Consider the following 19,415-nt stretch of genomic DNA (forward strand, 5'->3'; position numbering starts at 1 on the left):
TGTGACCGTTTTGGGCTGCGGCCAACTCTCAATAGCTTCAATCTTGGCTTTATGAACTTCAATTCCCTGTGGAGTAACAACATAGCCAAGAAAAGATACTCGGTCGCTGCAAAAGGTGCACTTTCCAAGGTTACCAAACAAACGTGCATCACGTAGAGCAATAAAAACAACACGTGAATGTTCCAAATGTTCTTCCAAAGATTTACTATAAATCAGTATATCATCAAAATAGACTACCACAAATCGTCCAATGAAAGCACGTAAAACTTCGTTCATCAAGCTCATGAAAGTACTAGGTGCATTAGTTAACCCAAAAGGCATGACTAACCACTCATATAAACCAAGCTTAGTTTTAAATGCAGTTTTCCATTCATCTCCCAATTTCATACGAATTTGATGGTATCCACTACGCAAATCAACTTTGGAGAATATTGTAGAGCCACTCAATTCATCAAGCATATCATCTAGCCTAGGAATAGGATGACGATAACGAATAGTAATATTATTAATGCCTCTACAATCAACACACATACGCAATGTACCATCCTTGTTCGTCACTAGAATAATAGGAACAACACAAGGACTAAGGGATTCACGAATATAACCTTTGTCGAGCAGCTCCTGGACTTGACGCATAAACTCCTTCGTCTCCTCTAGATTGGTATGGTATGGTGCACGGTTGGGTAGCGAAGCACCGGGAATTAAGTCAATCTGATGCTCAATCCCTCGAATAGGTGGTAATCCCGGTGGCACATCTTGTGGAAAGACGTCAACGAACTCCTACAGAATGTTAGTAACAATAGGAGGCAAAGAGGAAGGCACGTCCTCGAATGAAAATAATGCCTCTTTGCACACAAAAGCATAGCAAATATATTTGCTGAAATCTAGATCATCAATATCAGATTTGGTGGCAAGTAAACATACACTTTTCAATTTAATTTTAGAAGCAACATTAGATGGTTTATTATTAGGCTTCATGTGTTGCTCAAATTCTTTTGCCACAATATGATTTTCACTCTTGTTTTTCTCCTGTTTTGCTTTATTAGCTCTATTAATATCATCTTTCAAAATGGAATCAGGAGTCATAGGAAGCAAAGTAATATTTTTATCCTTATGAACAAGAGTATACTGATTGTTTCTACCATGGTGTATAGAATTTTTATCAAATTGCCATGGTCTACCAAGTAATAAGGAACATGCTTGCATAGGTACCACATCACAATCAACATAATCAGCATAGGTAGAGATACTAAAATGCACACGAACAGTACATGTTACCTTAACCTTGCCGCCGTTTATGAACCATTGGATGTAGTAAGGATGTGGATGCGGTCTTATGGTGAGAGAGAGAGAGCTTCTCCACCATCCCTATGCTAGCCAAGTTATTGGGCTTCCTCCATCTATGATGACGCGAATAGAACGTTCCTTCACAACTCCCTTTGTATGGAACAAATTATGCCTCTGATTTTGCTCAGCTTGTGTAACCAGCACACTCAAAACACGTTGAGCAACTAAACATTCATACCTGTCAGCATCTTCAGCAGCCATGTATTGCGTCTCATGATCAGAATCAACTCCACCGTGTTCTTCATGTGTAATAAGAGCCAAAGTCTCCTCATCATAGTCACTAGCGGACTCATACCCACCATCCTCAATAGCAATCATCACACACTGAGATTTGCATTCTCTCGCAAAATGTCCTCTTCCCTTACAACGACGACAAATAATATCAGTTGTGTGCTCTGTTGATGCCATGGAAGAAGAAGAGCTCTGCTCAGGCCCGACAGGTGTGCTCTTGGCAGATAGTGGTGGTTGTGCCTGCTTTCTTGTATCACGGCTGGAGGTGGCACCTGATGGATGTGCTGGTGTAGTGGAAGTAGAGGATGCACGTGGTGTCCATGATGAAGATCGACCTGTAGAAAAGTTAGTTCGCGCCAATGCCTCTCGATCCAGCACTTCACGTTCAGCTTTACAAGCAAGATGGAATAAACGAGTGATATTATTATACTCCTTATACTCTAGAATGGTCTGAATGGTCTGAATCTCTTTATTTAATCCACCCATAAAACGTGCAAGCATAGATTCATTCTCCTCAACAATACCACACCTAATCATGCTAGTTTGTAATTCCTGATAATATTCTTCTACATAATTTTTCCTTGTCTTAAATGCTGCAATTTTTGAATTAATTCACGTTGATAATATGGTGGAACCCAATGAGTATGCATAGCAGTTTTCAAAGCAGCCCAAGTAGCTGGAATAGGATATAATCTATAATGTTCAGACCACCAAACACATGCAAAGCTAGTGAAAGCACAAATAGCAGCAGGAACACGTCTCTCCTCAGGATATTGTAAACATGTAAATCGTTGTTCAGTTTCTAACTTCCAAGTAAGATATATATCAGGAACATATCTACCCTTAAATGGTGGAATATTCAATTTCAGTTTTGGGAGATGGTCATGATCTCGTACCTAAGGGAGAGCCCTACCATTGCCGTTATTTGCATGTGGACGACCTGGTGGTTGTGGTGCTGGTGGTTGCACGTAGTTCTGATTTTGATCAACCTCATCCTCGTAATCTCCCGCATAATCATCCTCCTCCGCATCAGCAGCAGGAGCCACAGAAGTATCAATAGCAGCACCAACAGTTTGGCCAGGCGCAAGAGGGACACGGCTCGCTCGGCGGAGGGCTGTTTCGTGACGTGGAGGTAGTCGTCGCCGTCATCGTTGTTGTTGTTGTTGTTGTTGTTATTGTTGTTGTTGTAGAGGTGCGTTAGGTGCGGGCGGTGGTGGTGGTGGAAGACGCGCGAGCAGTTCATTAAACTTGTTATCGAGCTTTGTTTCGAACGTCTTCTCCAGGCCATCTATCTTCTTCATGGCCTCTTCAAATCTGTTTAGCACATCTTGCACCTGTCCACTCATCATTTCCTGAAATTTATCATGCAACTCCTTATTCGTCATGTTCCCCCAGTCAGTCTCGTCGTCTTGTGAGCCTGCCATGGTTAGCAGCAATAGAAACACACAAGAATATGATCCTACAAACTACTAACAAGAGGTGGTGGTTGGTGTCACAAATCCGTCAAGCAAATCACAAATTCTTACCAGTTCTCACCCAACAGCAGGCGGTGATCGGCAGCCGTCGTAGTCAAAACTCTCAAAGCTTGGATAGAGCGATTACCAGGAAGAGTCAAACGCGCGACGGAGATGTATGTGGAGCTCGGAAGGCTTATAATATGGTAGCAAAAAGGGTCAGCAATAATCAATTCAGATATGCAAAGTTGAATAAACGTTCAATGACGGTACTGTGCTGGTCCTAGGCTAGACCGTACTAGAGACGCGAGCCTAGAACACTAACAAAATCACGACGCTGCACGTAAACAAGGGAGGAGCACACTCTGAATTTTTTTCCACTTTTTTCACTTTTTTTTGCTCCGCAACAATTTTTTTCGGAAAAAGTCTACAAATGTCCTAAAAACTACCTAGCCAAAATTTTCCAGACTTAGTTTTTTTTAACTGGAACTATTTTTCTTCTGCGGATGGCTCGAAAGTTGAGGAGTCCTACTCTGTCACGACTCGGAGTATCGCATAATCTGGAAATCAAAAACAAAGCAACAATTACTGGAGTCGGACTAGGACTGGTGGCGGAGATGAAGCTAGTGGAATCTCGGACCGGTGGCAGAGATGAAGCTAGTGGAACTCAGACTGGTGGTGGATTTATGTTGCAGGTGGACTCGGATTGGCGTGATGGCGACTGATATGTGGTGGTGTATATGGACTCGGATTGGCGGTGAATATGTGGTGGTGGTATATGGCAGCGGCGATGAAGTTGGTGCGGTGGTGGTATATGGCAGCGGCGGCGATGATGATGCGGTGGTGATATATGGCAGTGGCAACGTGACAACCTATGAACAGAACTCGAAACTCTAAAGGACTAGATGCTAAGACTAGCAACTTGACACGATGATGCAACCACAAATTCAACAAAGAAAATACAGAAAAGATATGTAAAGGCTCAGATTGGTTCGGATAGGATGAACTAACCCTAATTTTTTTGGCTTTTTCGTGGACTATAGGTATGAAGAACAGACTCGATGTAAACTATGAAAAGATGTAAAATTTCACTGAGTAACCTAGAAATCTGATACCACTTGATAGAGGCGAAGGTGTCCCGTCTTTTGATGAGATAGTGGCTATCGTTTTGGAGGAAGTCGAGTTTGACGATCCGACTACGAACGTGCGAGGACGTCGCGCCTTAGCAATCGCTAAACCAACTCTGAGAGGTTAATGACCATGCCGGAGCACGATCAACCTGACCACGAAGGTCTGTATCCTGCAGGCAAACAAAGAACAAGCAAGAAACTAAGATTGCAATCTGGGTATTGCGAATACAAGAGAAAAGCTTTATTGGTCAAGGTGGGGTTCTATGACGTCTTGGTCTGGTTGTTGATCACAAACGAAGTACGCGAAGTTGTAGCTATGGCGAACTTTTAACCTAAACGAAACCAAAGTCTAAACGACGCCCTAAGGGTTGTTTATATGGAGGAAGAGGGGGGAATTTCTTGGCCCTTGGAGGAGGGGCCCAAAACCAACCCTAACTCATGTTTCCCCACACATACAGACTCTAAAAACAGCCTATACTTAAGTATTTCGAAAATACATGGGCCTGGCCCAATAATAAGGTGACACAGCACCTAGAATAGCCTCTGGACGTAATTTATGAAGTGGCATCTTGTATATTTCGTCCAAGGCTTCATGCACTCCTTATGGTGGCTCCAAAGTCCTGAAATCATCACTTGTAACTCCGTTCTTGATCCCCTTGTGCATGCCATCATCTCCATGCTTGGTCTTGCTCCAGTGTTCATCCCTCTTATCCATGCCAGGCCCTTCATTTGTAAGCAAAACAAATGTATCCAATTTAGGCAGCATCATATTCTCATGAACATTCGAATCATTACCAAGAAATGAAAGTACCTGATAATTTAATTGGCGTGCGCGAGCTCTAGTAATTGGTCCAGTATGTATAGCAGCAGGGGCTGTGGGTGTAACAATGGTATTGATGTCCTCATCAATATGTTCACTGACAGAACTATTCTCCTCCATTTTGCAGCTGTAGAACTTATTGGAGACTTCATATCTCTCAATCCGGGCATTTGCATGAAATATTAACTTCAACTCCTGGAACATCTCATATGCTCCATGACGTTCAAAATGTCGTTGAAGTCCCGGTTCTAAGCCATAAAGCATGGCACACTGAACTATCGAGTAGTCATCAGCTTTGCTTTGCCAGACGTTCATAACATTTGGTGTTGCTCCTACAACGGGTTTGTCACCTAGCGGAGCTTCCAGGACGTAATTCTTCTGTGCAACAATGAGGATAATCCTCAAGTTACGGACCTAGTCCGTGTAGTTGCTACCATCATATTTCAACTTAGCTTTCTCTAGGGATGCATTAAAATTCAACAGAACAACAGCATGGGCCATCTATCTACAACAACATAGACATGCAAAATACTATCAGGTACTAAGTTCATGATAAATTAAAGTTCAAAATCACATTACTTAAGAACTCCCACTTAGATAGACATCCCTCTAATCATCTAAGTGATCACGTGATCCATATCAACTAAACCATGTCCGATCATCACGTGAGATGGAGTAGTTTTCAATGGTGAACATCATTATGTTGATCATATCTACTATATGATTCATGCTCGACCTTTCGGTCTTAGTGTTCCGAGGCCATATCTGCATATGCTAGGCTCGACAAGTTTAACCTGAGTATTCCGCGTGTGCAAAACTGGCTTGCACCCGTTGTATGTGAATGTAGAGCTTATCACACCCGATCATCACGTGGTTTCTCGGCACGACGAACTGTAGCAACGGTGCATACTCAGGGAGAACACTTATACCTTGAAATTTAGTGAGAGATCATCTTATAATGCTACCGCCGAACTAAGAAAATAAGATGCATAAAGGATAAAAATCACATGCAATCAATGTAAGTGATATGATATGGCCATCATCATCTTGTGCCTTTGATCTCCATCTCCAAAGCACCGTCATGATCACCATCGTCACCGGCTTGACACCTTGCTCTTCCATCGAAGCATCGTTGTCGTCTCGCCAACTTTGTTTCTACGGCTATCGCTACCGCTTAGTGATAAAGTAAAGCAATTACATGGCGATTGCATTTCATACAATAAAGCGAGAAACATATGGCTCCTGCCAGTTGCCGATAACTCTGTTACAAAACATGATTATCTCATACAATTAAATTTAGCATCATGTCTTGACCATATCACATCACAACATGCCCTGCAAAAACAAGTTAGACGTCCTCTACTTTGTTGTTGCAAGTTTTACGTGGCTACTACGGGCTTCTAGCAAGAACCGTTCTTACGTACGCATCAAAACCACAACATAGTATAGTGATTGCTTTTTGATCTTCAGAAAGAACCCTGTTCATTGAAACCGATTCAACTAAAGTTGGAGAAATAGACACCCACTAGCCACCCGTGTGCGAAGCACGTCGGTAGAACCAGTCTCGCGTAAGCGTACATGTCGGAGTAATGGGCCACGGGTAGGCTAACCCAGGCCCAGAACCTTTCAAGACATTGGGGCAGTCTGCACCCCTCAAGACCCCAGGACGAAGAGTCGCCTTCCGAGAGTCGGCTGCGAGGCAGCCGACTGCCCACTCGCGGCCGAGTCCTGAGGACGACTTCAGGATGAGCCGACTCCTGACTAGCGACTTCCAGAGAAGCCGGCCATGGGGAGTCGGCCCGCGACACCAACAACCCCCATGCCCTCATAAAGAGGGACGGGACGGGGAGTGGCCATAGTAAGGTCCACTCCCACCCTTTTCCAAGGGCAGGCGTGGCCACAGTACGTCGTACCCGCGGAGATCTCCGCCCGGCGCGACACTGTTGCCATGCCGACCTTGACGTCAGCCCCAGTGGGTGGAGTCCTGTGCCCACGATGGCCTGCCGGTATGACCCAGGGACGACGGGTCCCACCAATCTGTGGGCGTACGGAAGACGGCAAGAGCGCCACCAGTCGGCCCAGTTGGGAGTCGGCCCCCAGGAGTTGGCGGGCCCCTCCCATGGGCCCCACGCGCCATTAACCAGACGCGATAGGGAGTGGCCACAGTGATCGCCCGCCAGACGGCAGAGCTATCGCCACGACCCCATGACCGAGCCCGCGTCATTAGAGGCACGGCTATTGTAATCTACAGCCGGCAAGACCCGCCCGCGGCGGACGCGGCCTGTCGGCTCCGTACCGAGCCAGTCGGCAGGGCCCACCAGTCGGCGGGCCCTAGGAGTCGGCGGATAAGACGGCAGCCAGAGAGACTGATGGCTGGGCCCGCGTCCAGCCGGATTACCGTTGTACCCCTGGGGGTAGGCCTATATAAACCCCCAGGGCACCCATGCAAAGGGTTGGAATCCATTAGCACTAGACCAGATCATATAGGAAGGAGAGAGCTAGCCTTGCCTTCTCCTACCTCCAGAAAACAACTCAAGGAGCAACCGTGTACACACTTTGCCATAGTGATCATGCGGAGACCCCACAGAGCAACAGTAGGGGTATTATCTCCACGGAGAGCCCCGAAGCTGGGTAAGATTCGCTGGCGTGCATGCCTTCGCCTTATCCCGTTTCCAGGCACCGGCGACGTTCTACTCGCTCCCACCATGATAAGCCATCCTTTGGCATATGTCGCACCAACCCCCGACATTTGGCGCCCACCGTGGGGCCTGGTGCACCGTCGTCCGGAGACCTGCTCTGGACGGGAACCCTTTTTCTCCCTGGCGAGCGCAGCCAGCCCGGCACGCCAGACGGAGTTTGTGCTGACGCACTGCATGGTGCTGATATCGCCTGTGCAGCCAGCTGCCTCGCCGATCTTGTCGGCGAGGTTCGCCTCTCCGACGAGCCTGCATCCGACGCAGGCACGGGCGGCCCCGAGAGCCTCCTCGCGGGCCTCCTTGACCAACTCCACGTCGCCGGCGAGCCTGCCGTGGACTTGGACTCTGTAGGCTCCACCGACCCGATGTTGGTCGACTCCGACACCGCGTCACTCGACGCGTTCCTCACTAATGTGGTGGTCTACGACGAGCCGCTCCCTCGCGCGGAGAGCGACGGAAGCACCGTCACAGAGGTGCTCATCATCAGTCATGATGAGCATCCCGGCGAAGGAGCGCATGACCCACTTGGCGCGGCACTGCAAGACCTGACCGCGCCCATTCCGGAAGACGCTGACGCGGAGACGTTGGAGGCGCGCCGCCTTCAGCTCGTCGAAGGCACGAAGAAGCTGGCTAGCATGAGACGCTTGTCAGAAGCCTACCAGCGTGAGATGGATCGCGCTGTAGGTGGCTCGCCAGCCCCAACTGGGCCCAGCCGCCTAGGCGCGGTCCAGCAGCGCGGCGTGGCCATCGCCAACCTATTTGGGGCAAATCGCCCTGTGTACGCCACGCTTGCGGAGAACATTCGAGCCGCCCAGGTGATGGTGGACGAGCTGGACAACTTCGAGGGTGAAGAGCACCGCCTGATGGCGCAGCGAGTCCAGCGGCTCCTTGACGCGGCTGTCGCGCAGAACGAGGCCGGCTGCCGCACAGAGGCGCCGCGGCGACAAAACGACAACCGCCTCCACGCCGAGACCAAGGCGCGACATCTTGGACACCGACCGGCGGCGCCCGCGGAAGAAAAGACAAGGATCCGGTTGTTAGCTGCAGTCGGACTCGCGTTACCATAGAGCGCGACCAAGACGGCCGCCCGAGAGTAGTGGAACGACGGGACGGCTGTCCGCCTCCTCCTCCTCGCAAGGAAAGGCGAGTCTCCCGCCGCCTGTTGACCATCCGACTCTCGGCGACCGCCTTGGCCGCCGAGAGGGAGTCGGAGAAAACGACGCCCGCCACCGGATCGACCGACCTCACCGATCCCTGGCGCTGGAAGAAGAAGACGAGTTGGGTCCGCCTTGTTTCGGGCCCCGCATTCGAGATGAGCCCTTTCCCAAAAGGTTCATGCTCCCAAGAGACACGCCCAAGTACACCAGCTCTGTGAAGCCAGAGGACTGGCTGGTTGACTACTCCACGACCGTCAACATAGCGAATGGCAACAAGCGTGTAGCCGTAAAATACGTTCCGCTCATGCTCCAGGGCACGGCCCGGACATGCCTGAACAGCCTGAAGCCCCGCAGCATCAACAGTTGGGTCGATTTCACCGATGCATTCGTCCGCAACTTCACAAGCACGTACAAGCGTCCTTCCAAGCCTCGTCAGCTTTCATTGTGCGTGCAAGGCCCCAACGAGTCGACTCGCGACTACCTCACGCGTTGGGCCGAGCTTCGGAACTCCTGCGAGGGCGTGCATGAGATGCAGGCTATCGAGTACTTCACCGCCGGGTGCAGAGAAGGCACCCTCCTCAAGCACAAGCTCCTTTGCGACGAGCCAGAAACCCTTGACGAGCTGCTGATCATAGCAGACAAGTATGCCACGGCCGACTCCTCCATGAAGGCGGAGATTCAAGTTAGTGCGACTGGCAAAGTGGCCCCTCAGGCTCCTAGAACTCCGGCTGGAGACGCCAGTCGGCGACAACAGCAGAGCGACCACAAGCGCAAGGCCCCACAGTCGGCTTCCAACAGCCGGCAGGTGGCGACAGTCGAAGACCAGCAGCCGGAAGGGCAGCCTCCACCCAAGCGACAGAAAGGTGGCAAGCCCAACTGGTTGCCGGCTTTCTCATACGAGCAGACTCTGGATGGTCCTTGCAAGTTCCACAGCGGCGCGAAGCCGTCGAACCACATCACCCGGAAGTGCCACTGGCTCACCAGGATCGGCAAAGGAGACAGCCTCCTGCCTCCCCTACCTGCTGGGCAGCAGCCTCCGCCTCCGCCCCAGCAGCCGGCTGTCAGGCCAGTCGGCGCAGTACAAGATGAGTACCCTGAAGAGCATGGAGCCTACGTGGTATTTACCAGCGTGGTTGATGATTGACGCAGCAGGCGGCTGCAGCAGCAAGACGTGAATGCAGTAGCATCAGAGACACTAGAATTCATGCACTGGTCCAAGAAGCCTATCAGCTGGAGCAGAGCTGATCACCCAGAGGTGATGCTGAGTCCGGGTTCCTATGCCTTGGTCTTGGATGCCACCTTTGCCACAGATAGACGAGCTGCTCGTTTCTCGCGATTTCTGATAGACAGAGGCAGCAGCATCAACATCCTGTACAAGGACACCATGGAGAAGTTAGGAATCAAGCAAAGACAGCTTCAGAACAGCCGGATTGTATTCCACGGCATTGTTCCTGGCCTTTCCTGCTCACCAATCGGCAAGATCCTGATGGACGTCCTCTTTGGAGACAAAGATCACTTCCGCCGAGAGTCAGTTTGGTTTGAGGTGGTGGATCTCGAGAGCCCATACCATGCATTACTTGGCCAACCCGCCCTGGCCAAGTTCATGGCGGTCCCCCACTACGCCTACCTCAAGATGAAGATGCCTAGTTCCAAGGGGATTTTGACCGTAGCCGGCGACTACCGGAAGTCGTCTGCCTGTGCGGCTGAAAGTAGTCGGTTGGCCGAGTCCCTGGTGATCGCGGCCGAGAAGCGGCTTCTTGACCAGGTTGTGGCGATGGCCGACAAGCAGCTAGAGGTGTCGCCTAACCCCAAGGAGTCGGAGGCTGAGGGTTCGTTCAAGCCAGCCAAAGAGACAAAGATACTCTTGGGTCCGGAGCACCCAGAGAGGTACGCTGTCGTAGGCGCAAACCTCGACAACAAATAGGAAGGCGAGCTCGTCGATTTCCTCTGTGAGAATCGGGACATCTTCGCATGGTCCCCCAAATACATGCCAGGTGTACCGACAGAATTCGCCGAGCACAAGTTACATGTCCGATCTGATGCGAAGCCAGTCAGGCAGCCCTTGCGCCGCCTATCAGAAGAAAAGAAAAGAGTTGTCGGAGAAGAGATAGCCCGACTCCTAGTAGCCGGCTTCATTATGGAAGTATTCTTTCCAGACTGGCTAGCCAACCCGGTCCTGGTACTGAAGAAGAACAAGCAGTGGCGAATGTGTATTGACTACACAAGCCTCAACAAGGCTTGCCCCAAGGACCCGTTTGCTTTGCCAAGAATTGATCAGGTGATAGACTCCACAGCCGGATGCGAGCTGTTGAGCTTCTTGGATGCATATTCAGGATAGCACCAGATCAAGCTGAACCCGGCTGATAGACTGAAGACCGCCTTCATCACACTGTTTGGAGCCTTCTGCTACCTAACCATGACGTTCGGCTTGAGGAATGCCGGCGCCACCTTTCAGCGTTGCATGCAGAAGTGCCTTCTCAAGCAACTCGGCAGAAACGCCCATGTCTACATGGATGATGTGGTGGTGAAGACGGAGAAGCATGGAACACTGCTGGAAGACCTCAAGGAGACCTTTGAGAACCTGCGCCAATTCCAGATCAAGCTCAACCCTAAGAAGTGCGTCTTCGGATTACCAGCCGGCCAACTCCTTGGTTTCCTGGTCTCTGAACGTGGCATAGAGTGCAACCCTGTAAAGATCAAGGCCATTGAGAGGATGGAGGTACCCAGCCGTCTGCTGGACGTGCAAAAGTTCACTGGCTGCTTGGCGTCCATCAGCCGATTCATCAGTCGGCTGGGCGAGAAAGCTCCCCCTTATACCAGCTCATGAAGAAGACCACTTTTTTCGAGTGGAACCACAAGGTGGACGAAGCCTTTCTCCAGTTGAAGAAGATGTTGACTACTCCACCCGTTCTGGCGGCTCTGACTCCTAAGGAGCCCATGCTCCTGTACATCGCCGCCACTAGCCGGGTAGTCAGCATAGTCATTATAGTGGAACGCAAGGAGGAAGGCAAGGCACTACCTGTCCAGAGACCGGTATATTACCTGAGCGAAGTGCTGTCGACCTCCAAGCAGAACTACCCCCACTACCAGAAGATGTGCTATGGCATGCACTTTGCCGCCAAGAAGTTGAAGCCTTACTTTCAAGAGCATCCAATCACTATGGTCTGCACGACCCCACTTGCCGAGATCATCGGAAGCCGAGATGCTTCTGGCCGAGTGGCCAAATGGGCCATAGAGCTGGCTCCCTACACCATCTACTACCAGCCCCGCACCGCCATCAAGTCACAAGCACTGGCCGACTTCCTCGTCGAGTGGGCCGAGACCCAGTACCTACCACCAGCGCCCGACTCCACCCATTGGCGGATGCATTTCGAATTCTCCAAGATGTGCACCAGCTTGGGAGCCGGTGTTGTCCTCACTTCTCCTAAAGGCGACAAGCTCAAATACACACTGCAGATCCACTTTGCCGCCTCCAACAACGTTGTCGAATACAAGGCGCTCATTCATGGGCTCCGGCTTGCCAAAGAACTTGGCATTTGCCGGATCCTGTGTTATGGCGACTCGGACTTAGTGGTCCAGCAGTCGTCTGGCGACTGGGACGCCAAAGATGCAAACATGGAGAGTTACCGTTTCCTCGTGCAGCAACTCAGTGGATATTTCGAGGGGTGCGAGTTCCTCCATGTGCCAAGAAACGACAATGACCAAGCAGACGCCCTGGCACGAATCGGCTCTACCCGCCAAGCAATACCATCCGGTATCGCCCTTCAGCGCCTCCTCAAGCCGTCTGTCAAGCCTTCACCAGAATCAGACTCCATCTTTGTGCCGGCTCCCCCAGAAGAAGTCAGATCCGATTCCAGAGCCCCAACAGACAGTACGAGGATTTTGGCAGATGGCTAGAAAGCCTCCACAGTCGAAGCCGGCCCAGGGACTGCAGAACCCGGCCCGGGGACTGCGGCGGCCAGCCCGAAGACTCCAGAACTCGGCCCGAGGGCTGCACCAGTTGGCCCGGGGACTTCATTAATCCAGCAAGCAGTTGCTAACTCCAGCCCGCCGCCTCCCAGGCCAGCCGCCCTCGTCAAAGTCACAGTTCTGGCAATCGAAGAAATAGCGGCCCATCCTCAAATACCTGGTGAGCAAAGAGCTGCCGACTGATGAGATCTTAGCTCGGCAAGTACAACGCCGAGCGGTAGCCTACACCATAGTCAACAGAGAGCTGGTCAGGCGCAGCGTCACTGGTGTCTACCAGCGTTGCGTAGAGCCAGAGCAAGGCCAAGCAATTCTCAAAGACATCCATCAAGGCGAGTGCGACCACCATGCGGCTTCAAGAGCACTCGTCGCAAAAGCCTTCCGACACGGTTTCTTTTGGCCAACGGCCTTAGAAGAGGCCAAGGAATTGGTCCAAAAATGCAAAGGGTGCCAGAAGTTCCGCTCCAAGCCGCATCAGCCGGCTTCTGCACTCAAGACCATCCCCATTGCCTGGCCCTTCGCAGTTTGGGGCCTAGACATGGTGGGACCATTCAAGATGGCACGAGGTGGCTTAACTCACTTACTTGTCGTGGTGGACAAGTTCACCAAGTGGATAGAAGCGAAGCCAATCAAGAAACTAAATTGTCCGACTGCCGTGACTTTCATCTCCGACATCACAATTTGGTACGGCGTACCACACAGCATCATCACCGACAACGACACGAATTTTGCCAAAGGTGCCTTGGCCCGTTTCTGCACGACACAGGGCATCCGACTGGACCTAGCGTCCGTCGCCCATCCACAGTCAAACGGCCAGGTGGAGCGAGCAAACGGCCTCATCCTGTCCGGCATCAAGCCCCAACTGGTCGAGCCTCTGGAGCGCTCGGCTGGCTGCTAGCTCGATGAGTTGCCAGCCGTCCTCTAGAGTCTGTGCACGACTCCAAACAAGTCAACCAGCTTCACGCCTTTCTTCCTCGTCTACGTTGCTGAAGCCGTCATCCCAACGGACATAGAGTTCGATTCCCCGCGAGTCACCATGTACACCGAGGAAGAAGTAGAAGAAGCACGTCAAGACGACGTTGATCTGCTGGAAGAGGGCCAGCTGTTGGCACTCAGCCAGTCCAGCATCTACCAGCAGAGCCTGCGCAGATACTACAACAGGAAGGTCAGGCCGAGATCTTTCCAAGAGGGCAACCTTGTGCTCCGACTGATCCAGCGAACAGCCGGCTAGCACAAGCTGTTGGCGCCTTGGGAAGGCCCCTTCATCATCAGCAAAGTGCTGGGCAACGACTCCTACTACCTGATCGACGCTCAGAAGCCCCGAGCACGCAAGAGGGACAACTCCGGCAAAGAGACAGAGCGGCCATGGAATGCAAATCTCCTCCGAAAATTTTACAGTTAAACGCAGTATGTACCACGCTACCTTTTGTATTATAAGTACCAAGACTTCGGGCCCCCCTGAGAAGAGCTCGGGGACTGCCCTCTTTTATCTATATGATACGAATTATGCCTTCGAGTATATTACTCTTTGTTATGCCGCTTGGCACCGGGTTCGACTAGTCGGCCCGGGGACTTGCCGCCCTACGCTATGAAATGCTTCCTGCAGTCGGACAAGTAGTGTGTGGCGCCTAAGCCGTCTCCTGTCAGAAGCCGCAACTTGCAGAGCGACTGTCTGGTGGGCAGGAGTAAGGAAGAATGGGTGTCCACATGAAAAATGGCTAAGGACTCAAAGCATAAACATAGCTTAAAACGGTTTCCAGCCTTTTTTCGCAAACCGACTCTTGAACAGTCGGCTTGCCGCCTTCTATCCGACTTGCTAAACAACTCTAAAATGGATAAGTACCTGCCTTCCCAAAGTGACCAAGAATTTGATCCAGCAGAAGCCCGCAGAGCGGCTGTCCGACTGACAAAGACGGCAACTGAGGGAAGGCGGCAAAGGAAAAGCCAAAAGAGCAATGAGCAAGAAAAGATAGAAGTCGGATGAATATTTACATAACAAAGGCCCTTGGCCGAACCTTCGAGCAGAAGTTCAAAATACACCCCGCGGGTGGAATTGTGTGAATTAACAGTTCTTCAAAGACTATTAAAACAGATAAAACAAAGATAAGGTGGTAGCCTAGGAGGCGGCAGACGGGTTCGGAGGATCGGAGGAGATGGCGGTGTTGGATGTTGGGGCGGCCGGCTGGGCGGTCTCGGCTTGATCAGCTCCGGTGGTAGTCGGCTCAGGCGGGCACGGCTCGTTGCTGGAGGCGTGGTTGAGTTGAGGCTGGCCGTCCGCTCCGTCTTCCGGTGCCTCCGTCTCGCTTCCGTCCTCCGCCTCATCTTCCTCCTCGACGCTAGAGCCGATCACCTCTGCCGAGTCCTCGCTGTAGTCTGGGTTCATCCCAAACCACTCCGGCGGTACCTCCCTGCCGTCTTCAGCCCGCTCGGGGACAAAGATGATGGTGTCGGTGTACTCGGCGATCACCACCGCACGCTTGACAAGGGCGTCTTCCGCGGCTGCCAGCTCCGGCTGGGCCTCTGACCGGAGTGTGGCCAGCCGGTCTAGGTCCAGCCCCGGATACCACGCCTTGACGAATTCCAAGGCTCGGCGTGCTCCAGCCCGGGCCGAGGAACCCTTCTAGGCCTCAAGACGGCCAGCCGCGACCTCCAGCCAGTCGGCAGTCCGACTGGGGGTGCACGGAGCCTGCATGTCTGGCCACAGGGCAGCGATCGTTTGGGCACCGACACGTTGAAGCCGGCGCAGCATCCAGTGGGCCGTCCGCAGACGAGCCCCAATGCTCAGAATATGCTCGTCAAGGGTCCGGGGGGCATTGGCGGCGATCTCCGCGCCATCCGCCCTCCGCTCCTCGTGATCAGCCTCGATAGCTTGATTGGTGGCCTGTGAGTGGCCGGGGAAGAAGTCTGCCAAGACAAAAAGAATGAAGAACAAGTAAAAAAACCAGGAGTCGGCTCGACCTATAGTCGGCAACTCGAAGAAGAAAAGCAAAGAATCTCACCGTCGACGAGGTCCTCGATCTCATGGAAGCCGGAGGCCAGCATTCTCTCCTTGTCAGTCCAGGAGGAGCGCTCGCTCGCGAACTCAGCCAGGAGGGCGGCCTCCTCTTCTTCCGCCTCCTTCTGCGTCTTCTTAAGCAGCTCCTTGTGCTCTGCCAATTGTGCGGCCAGCAGATCACGCTCTGTGGCGAGCTTGCTACACTCCTCCCCTTGGCACGCAACGCGGTGTTGGCTTAGCTCAGCTGCTGTTGAAGAGTGGCGTTGGCCTCTGAAGAGAAAGAAGAAAGAAGGCGTTAAGTCATCAACAAAGAAGGTCACCGGGGAGATCCGGCCCGACTGCTCAGTAGTCGGCCCGAATCTCGGGGACTACAGCCCGCGGGTGCGCCAGTGCGCCCCCGCAAAGAAGAAAAAGGACTCACTCCCGCTCTCCGACAAGTCAGTGGTCCGCTTGCCCAGCTCTTCAACGTTGCGGTTAAAGGCGGTGACACGGAGGTTGTGATAGTCCTGCGACAAGTATTTCAGACAAAAGTTAGTACCCAGAACTCACCAATTGGAGTTCCGGGCCGCCTGCTCAGCAGCCGGCCCGAAACTCGGGGACTACACCCAGTGGGTGCGCTGGCGCGCCCCCACAGAAAGGAACAAGAAAACAAAGACAAAGGAGAAAGCATACCCGGATGGCTGCCCGCGACGCCACGTGCGCCTTGGTGCAATTTTGGATAGCGTCGCTCTCATTTCGCAGCTTTGTTTGGACATCCAGAAGTGCCTGGTTCAGCGGGCCCGTGCCGCCTCCTCGCACCCACCCAATGGGCGCGGCACTCGTCGCTTCGGCATCTGGGATCGTCGAGCTAGCGGTGCCGGTCTCCAAGGGGCGTGGCGCCGAAGTCGCCTTCTCAAGACGGCAGCACGTTGGCGAGCCGACTTGAAGGAGTAGCCTTGCCACGGCCTCGTCTTCAGTCGGCGGCAAGGGCGGGTCCACCGGCTGTTTGCCTTGCGCGCTCCTAGACGGCGGCGGGGGCGACGGTGGTGGCACGACCGCGTCCGGCATGGAGGCGTCGCTGCCGCCCCTCTCCATGATCAGGAACTCGCAGTCGGCTTCCCCTGACTGCCCCGTGAACTCCGGGGGCGGCGGCACAGAGTTCAGAGGGGTGACGAACACCGCCGACCGCCGGTGCGCGACTTCCTTAGCTTGCCACCTTGCCGCGACGGCGGCCTCGGCCTCCTCCAGCTTTTTCAGGGCGGAGGCTTCTGCCTTCTCGGCCTCAGCTTTCTTCAGGCGGGTGGCCTCTTCCTCCTCGCGCTTCTCCTGCGCATTCCGCTCCGTCACCTCCCGGAGGTCGGCGGCGGGGTCAATCCGCCGAGTAGTGGCAGACGTCTCCGCCGACCCCATAACGGAGGCGGCGGCAACCCTCTCAAGAATGAGGGGAGCCCTGAAGCGAGGGAAGCATATGAAAGACTCAGACAAGATCAACAAAGAGAAAATAAAGATAAGGGACGGAGGCGCTTATGTAGAGACCAGCGGCGGCTTCTTCACTTCCTTGCGGAAGCGGTTGGCTTTCGCGGCCGCCTCTTCCCGCTTGGTCGCAGCGGCCGCTCCCTTAAACTTCTTCGACCGGCCACCAAGTGTACTCGGCCCGGCCCGACGCTTCTTCGCACCACCTTGAGCGTCCAAGACGGCGGAGGAACTCGTGCTTGGCTGGCCAGCCTTTGGCTGGTGACGCGGGGTGACTTCCCCCTCAGCATCGTCATCAGGCCAGTTAGCAAAAGTGGTCGTTGGCCTGAAGCCACCTGCTTCTCCTCCTCCTCCCTCGGTGTCGGCCTCCATGGCCGCCGCCCCCAAGTCAGGATCGTCGACGTCGCTCTCCGCCCGATCGGGGACAAACTGACGAGCCGGCCCCGTGGTGTCGGCCGAAGGATGGTTGAGAGGGTTCTGATTCAAAAACCAAAAAAGGTCAGACTGGACAAGTCGGACTCGGCAACGAAAGAAAAAGAAGAAGAAGGAAGACAACTTACAATAGGCGGGGGGTTGTCGCATGAGTACGGCTCCTTGCCAAACCGCCAATCCACCGTGAGACCGCAGTTCGCGATGTAGTTCACCGTGTCCGCCACCTCCGCGTGAGGCATGTCCTTGGAGCACATCCGACTCGGGTCCCGATGACCGCTCATCTGGCAGATCAGGTGAGGTCGACCTTGGAGTGGGAGGACTCAGCGCGCCACAAAGGCGGCCAGCAAGTCGGCCCCGGTCAAGCCCTCCGACTGCGTCAGCACTTGGAGTCGCGCGATGGCGGTGGCGCCAGCAGGAGACAACGACCTGGCTCGGTGTGACCAGCTGGGGAGCCTTCTAGCTGGTGCGCCGGCTTCATAAGCCGGCAGGTTGACCCAGTCGCCTTCTGGGGTGACGTTCTTCACATAAAAGTAGGACCGCTGCCACATCTTCACCGACTTAATCAGCGCGATGGTGGGAAACGGATTGTCGGCCACTGATCTCCGCATCGCGATAAACGCACCGCACTGGGCCGGCACGCCGGCGACGTGTGTGCCAAGCTTGGACTGGAAGAACTCACCCCAGAGCTCGATGGTAGGGAGAACACCGAGGAAGCCTTCGCACAGGGTGGCAAAGGCAGCCAGCAGCACCACCGTGTTCAGAGTAAGGTGGTGCGGCTGGAGCCCGTGGAACTCCAAGAAGGAGCGGAAGAAGCCGCTTGCCGGTAGCCCCAGGCCACGCATAAGGTGCAAGCGGAATATGACCCGCTCGCCCTCCTCCGGCGCCGGCAATATTTCTCCCTCCGGCGCAAGGCGGACCCGCACTAAGCCCCTGCTGGGCAGCCGTCGTGTCTTGCGGAGGATATCGACGTCGTCGTCATCGACCTCGGAGCCGTCCCACACTCTGGAGCGCACAGCAGGAGGCGCGGCGGCGGAGGAAGAGCTCATCGCTGCGGGTGCGGCGTGGTTCGGAGCAGCAGCGGCGAGAGGAAGAAGAAGCAAGAAGGAGCGAAAGGGAGTAGGGAGGATGGGCGCGCATGCTTCGCCGCCCCCTCCCCCCCGCCTACTTGTAGGCTGGTGGGCTGAGAACCCGAGGGGGCAGTCGTGGGATTAACTGCGCCCAGGACCCCACGACCCCCACGATTTACCACACGAAGTTACTGCATGCAAAAACCGCGCGGGAACCCCAACCGCCCGCACGGCCACAACGGATCCGTTCACATGCCAAGGCGCGGTAGTGGCGGGCCCCACCTGTAGGCCTGTCCCGTCGCGCGCGTGGGTGGGCAGACTAGCTCAGCCACGTGGCACCTCGCGACGGGTCCACAACGGGCGGCAACCCGGAGGCTTATCAGGCACGCCGCCTGGACTCTGCCGCGACGTTCAAACTTTTTTAGGGGCAAGTCGGCCTTAAGCAAGTCCGGCTCCAACTAGTCGGCTTGACAGAAGACGGCTAGTGAGGCCCAGATCCGACCGCCGGAAAGAAGAAACTGTTGAGGCTCCTCGACATATCGCCCTCGGTGCCTCACCAGCTTCGGGGACTACTGTCGGAGTAATGGGCCACGGGTAGGCTAACCCAGGCCCAGAACCTTTCAAGACATCGGGGCAGGCTGCACCCCTCAAGACCCAGGATGAAGAGC

The sequence above is a fragment of the Triticum dicoccoides genome, chromosome 3A (genome assembly GCF_002162155.2).
Source record: "Triticum dicoccoides isolate Atlit2015 ecotype Zavitan chromosome 3A, WEW_v2.0, whole genome shotgun sequence".
Taxonomy (NCBI): Eukaryota; Viridiplantae; Streptophyta; class Magnoliopsida; order Poales; family Poaceae; genus Triticum; species Triticum dicoccoides.